Below are 5,744 nucleotides of genomic sequence, written 5' to 3' on the forward strand. Positions count from 1 at the left end.
AATAGCAGAACCTGAAGTATCATCGTCCATCGCTACAAACATAACTCCAGTAGCTACCTTGAAAACATGTATAACTTGAACTATTCTTCAGGACTGAGGAAGTATTAATGTAGTATCCATATTCAGTACAATGTAACAACAAATCATCCCACCATCGATGGAGATCTCGAAGAGAGCCACTGGTCAAGCACCTTCTGCATACCGTATGGAATGAGTGTTCAATTATGAATTAAAGGCAAAACTCCCAGAGCATACATTGGCGTACCATTGGGTTCACCTCAGTTGAAAAAAATGGATTCACCATCAACAAAAGTTCCACAGAACTTCGATATGTATTAATCAATGGTATGGAATCGATGGTATCCATAACAACTATATAATAGTGAAGGCGTGAATGAAGCCAAGTCTGATAAGCTGAATTAGAGGCAAGAGACCTGCCACTGTCAGGATAATTGAGGTATGGGAAACTGTGTGCACTTGTCTACTATCTAATAGATTGTTGATGTCCTGAGCTGTTAAACTGATTGCAATTTATGCAGTTGTGGTCTAGCAATAGTATATGTGCAATAGTCTCATATGGCATAGACCATACGTATATTTTAGGTACAGGGGCTTATCGCTTTCAGTATAAGCAAAAACTCGTCATTGTGCCAAACACCTAGCTGTTACACAAACTCAAAAAACCATCTAAAGCTGCTGCATGGTGTGAGCTTTGAAACAGAGGCAGCATTTTCAAACAGTTTAGTCAGTTTATCATGGAGAGGAATGTCTTTGTGTACTTGCAAAGACTTGTACCTACAGAAAGTATATGCTTGTAGTGCTTGTCAAAACACATCATAGTGAATTGCATAAAAGCACTAAACAAGTTTATTACACTTTCCTCGGAAATATTGTCAAAAATTAATGATATTATTACACCACAAGTGACCAAATGAACAAGTAGCTATAGAGCATGGTAGCAGAGAAACTATATCATCAGAAAGTTCACCCCATGCAGTTCTTGAATATACAGTACCATTATTAACAACATGTCCAACAGTATATGCATGCAAGCAGATTTAGAAGTACCAAGCCCAGCAGATGTACCAAGTATGGTACCGAACACTGCCAGAATACCAAGTACTGCAGGATTACCAAACACCGCCCTACCCCTCTCTCTAGAAGACTCCTTATTGTAATTGTACGGTCTTTTCCAAATAAGACTAAATTAACACAAATTATGTAATATACATGATAGCAAAATTCCGATTGAGCATTATTACCACATTCTTGTATGCCAGTCAGCTACTGCTGAGATAAACCCATCCAATTAAAATGGTCTATTGATGTTTTATCGTCATTATTCTCTTAACTGAGCTGTTCCTCTGCTACATGCAATGGTTAGCTGGTCACCAAAAAGCAGTATCTGTATTAATTTTGAGTCGTAAAATGTAAAATTTTTCTTCCTTCAACAACAGCTTCAATAGTTGATTCATGTGTTGGGACACATATTGAAATAAACTTTCTAAAATCTCTGTCATATCTTTTAAGGTAGCTAAGTCTAGTGGCACCTATAAAATTAATATAGTTTTTAGATACATATAAAATGGTGCACATGAATCTGATAATTATTCCAATAATTGACTTCTACTTTTGATTCAGAGGACATTTTCCAGCAGCAAACATGCATGGTATGTAACCAAGCTCTTCTGATCTTTAAATTCTTTCATACGTTGAACCAATACCCTACGTTTTAACTGGTATGATAAGTAGCTATTATAAATACCTTTCAACTAGTACTTAAAATCGCTAAACAATAATTTCTGTAAATCACTTTGTGTTGGAAAAATTACTGCTGGGGAAAGTTCAACTGGTATCAATCCGATTTTGCTCTGCATATATGTATGGAAATAATGTAATGAATTAATGATCTTGTCTCTGATATGACCATCTAACATTTTTGTCAATATTGTCACCAATGTAACAATACAGTATCCACAAAGCTTCTGCTGGTTTGTTTCTAATTGATCATTGACAAGCGGTGATTCTGGATGCATGTTTTACTATGGTTTTCCAAGTTCTTGCAATGCAAAGCATCACGCGCTGTACAAGCATGTGTGTGCGTAGTTGTTCAACAGCGGATTTTTAGAGACGGCTACTAACTCACAGGACTTTAAACATGCTTATGCATACAACTCGACAACCACAGAATATCACAGGTGTAGTTATGTACATTTAAAATAACTGCGCATACTCACACATTATTAGTGCATGGCGCTTTGCATTGCAAGAATGTGGAAAACCGCAGTACGACCAATCACCACCATCATCTTCAAATTCTTCACCACATGCATGCAGGATATCTACAACCACTTCATGATTAGGGATTAAAACTTGGTGTGGTGAAATTACAATCCATGTCTTCACCATGCATGATCACCACATGCATTCTGAAAACAAACAATGAGACTTCACCAACACAATAATTATATACTACTGCATGTATTGAGTGCATCAACATTGTCATCACAATCACTGTCTGAACCTGTGAACAAAACTTTGCTGATCATCTACAGTCATCTATGGGTGATGCGTATGGATTAAAATTTTCAAAGTACCATTTAGGTGGAAACTTACTGGATAGTATCTTTCATGTCATCTTTCCAAAAGTGCATACACCATTGCATTGTGACTTCTCTACTGAATAACATTAATTTTGTTGTTGATGGTAACTCACAAACCATAGCCTAAATGGCTGCAAGTATCTCAGTCTTGTAAATAAAAATTAGCATTTTACCTGTTTCTGACACCCGTTTCCATATAACAAGACAGATACAACTCTTTGAACATCTTGCTTTGAAAGAAAAGATTCCATCTGCAAATCAACTTATCATTTTCTGCATAATTGCTTCACTTTGCTGGGATACCAGCCATCTATACTTCCTCTGCATTGCTTCCAGCTCTTCCGGGGAGTTAGGTGTTCCCTCAATGGATAACATGACACATGCAGAGGCAGTCTACAGTATAATACAGTAGCAATTATCAGTCTCAAGTTTGCTGAGGTTCACAAAATGCTTCAAGGATCTTCCTACGTACGTGTAGTTCTGTTATAGATGCAGATGTGAACAGATATATCAACCTAAATGGCAATAATGTAGCTAGGCTTATACTGAAAGCAATAAGCCCCTTACCTAAAAATATACTTGTGATCGTGAATATTATGTGCAACTATCCGACCCTTGTAACGTGTTTCCTAATTAATTAACTTTCCTTATGTTACATCAAAGCTGCAAAGCATGGCTATATATACCATGGATGTGCCTCAAAATAAGGCAGGAAATTTTTATGCCTTTCCCCCTATAGGCTTATACCAAACTAGATATCAAAATGTGTTTGCCCAACAGTTCAAATATCAATCAATTTTTGGCTGGTCACCTCATCCATAGCAAGTCAGCTGTCACTTCTGAGCAACTTGCAAATGGCAGTGTTGATTTGAATAAATTATATTTTCATAGTTACTATAGCTGCAGAGATGTATGTACCATGCATAAAAGAATTTATCAGATTATTTATAAATAAATGTTGGTGTGATTACCAAAAGGGCAGGTAACATGATAATAATGTGTTGCAGATACATGATACGTATGAGAATCCAGCCTATCAAATATACCTAACGGTGAAACTAGAATTATAGCGGATATTACATGCAACAAGCTAACCATGATCATCAGTCAGGTCCTTCGTGATGAAGACATCCTATAACAAACAAGTCAGCCACATTAAATGGGAGGGAAAAACCATGGGCAGTGGTGAGAGGTAACACTGATGCTGCTAGGTGGTATTCATCCTCCTGCCTTGACTTCAAAAACAGGCAATGAAACAGCTGTTAAGCTACATACAAAAAGCATACACAATATTTACATTACATTTATAATATGGTAGCAGATATTATGGATTGCCCAAGGGTGTAAGCACAGATGGTCAAGCATAAAAGGATTGGAATTCATCATTATCCCTATTTAGAGACTACAGAAGATCACCGTGACCTTGACAAAAAGGTCTTTATTACATAACATCCTATGAAATTGCTAAGCTTAATGCAATATACAGAGTAGCACATGTATAGCTGTCAACAACTTTAAATTTTATGTCAGTGGTTTGGTTTAATCATGGCTGTCATGGTTAACACACACATGTATAGTTCTATGCTATAGCTATTTGTGAAAATTAAGTTGAGGAAACTTTAAACCTATGAGTTAACCATGGAGTGTTGTTATGTACACATACTTATAGCTGTGTGCATTTGCTACTCTATCTGCTAAAATGGAGGGAAACTTTGAGCCTTGAGTTAAAAGCAAAAAAAAAACTTGGCTAGTAGCTACATATATAGCTAGTAGTGCAGTTAAATAATTTCATATCCCCTTGGTCGGTCACTATAGTTATTTCACAGTAATTGGACATTACGCACTACTCAGTCCGATCCAGCTTGTTTTAGTACCTTTTATTTTTATTGGGGTACTACATACACTGTCCCTACTCTAGTTTAATCTTTACTGTTTGTGAACTTTTTTTGTAAATTCATGTCCACTAATAGTCCATTCTCAATAAGTGACCAATCAAGTTTATGGTTTTAGTGGGGTACTATATTTTAAACTGCGAAACTATCAATAGCTCCAATTATTTTAGCCTACTCTTATACATTTTACTCAGGCGTAATATTACCTGTAGCTATATTAGTAACTTATAATCTAATTTATTTAATAGGTGTAATTTTTATGTAAATAGAGAACTAATTAATTTTAATCATAATCACTTTTGTTTTGGGCACTGGCACAGGATGCCAGTGTGCCATCAGTGCATTATCAAATCAATTATTTGTCACTGTAATATATACATGCACACTCCTCTGTACATTTTTGCACTGAAAAAGCTTTAATAAATAAATAAAGTAATGCAGAGTATTGGTAACCACTATGAAGTTTTGTAAACTTTAAGGAGTGCTCTTTAAGACCATCTACGACATCATGAAGTATGACATAAGTTATACAGCAGTATAAACAAATCCCTCACGTATGACATCATATGTGCATGCGTAAAGTAGGGAAGACAAAGGTTAGACCATTAAGAAATGATACCAGGAACAATAGTACAAAGAAAACATCAATTACAATCACTAAGATGGTTAGCCTAAGAGAAACACCACTATCAATGCTATCACTAGGTTTACTTAGTTGGTGAAGCAATACAGCATGCTACAAGGCCAGAATCATTTACCATTAAGTATGCCCAGTAAGTACCCTCACATATACTTATCATAATTCATATTCGTGATCTGTAGCAATCATGAGTCTAATAATAGAGTTATTTAATTTCCATGATTGCAATGTGTGGGTGTGTAAGGACTTTAGCATGAGTAAATAAGTTCACAATCTTATATTATGTCTGTTCAAGTACAAATGATAGCTACAGTTACATGTATCATCACACATTTGGTGGTTTGACAAATTAAAATTTTTTTTAACTGGCCCTAATGGCTCCCCTACATGTCTCTATGGAAAACAAACTAGAAAGAAAATAAAGGAAAAGTTAGAATCTACCTATATGACTATTTGAGTCATGCAGCACTGAAATATGTACTGAAACTGCATATGGTGTATCCCTGTATATGAGAGCATCAAAATATGCGCGTAAGGCTCTTAAAGTTCTTGTGTGCACACTGCAACATTGCTGATGTGTGCTGAAGAGCAAAGAAGTGATAAAGCTGA

The 5,744-nt window shown here is 35.9% G+C and overlaps 1 long non-coding RNA gene across 3 annotated transcripts; it reads right to left on the bottom strand.

Annotated features, from left to right (window-relative positions):
• Positions 1-2,424: 2,424 nt before the first annotated feature.
• LOC136250089 (uncharacterized) lies at positions 2,425-4,553 on the bottom strand. Of its 3 annotated transcripts, none has more exons than XR_010698437.1 (4): positions 3,699-4,553; positions 2,777-2,996; positions 2,617-2,726; positions 2,425-2,559 (listed from the first exon to the last, which is right to left on the bottom strand). It is a non-coding gene; the product is annotated as an uncharacterized lncRNA (long non-coding RNA). The 3 variants fall into 3 exon arrangements; XR_010698436.1 differs by having other exon boundaries at positions 2,777-3,118; XR_010698435.1 differs by having other exon boundaries at positions 2,777-3,649.
• Between the last annotated feature and the right edge of the window lie 1,191 nt (positions 4,554-5,744).

Source organism: Dysidea avara, chromosome 3 (assembly GCF_963678975.1).
Source record: "Dysidea avara chromosome 3, odDysAvar1.4, whole genome shotgun sequence".
Taxonomy (NCBI): domain Eukaryota; kingdom Metazoa; phylum Porifera; class Demospongiae; order Dictyoceratida; family Dysideidae; genus Dysidea; species Dysidea avara.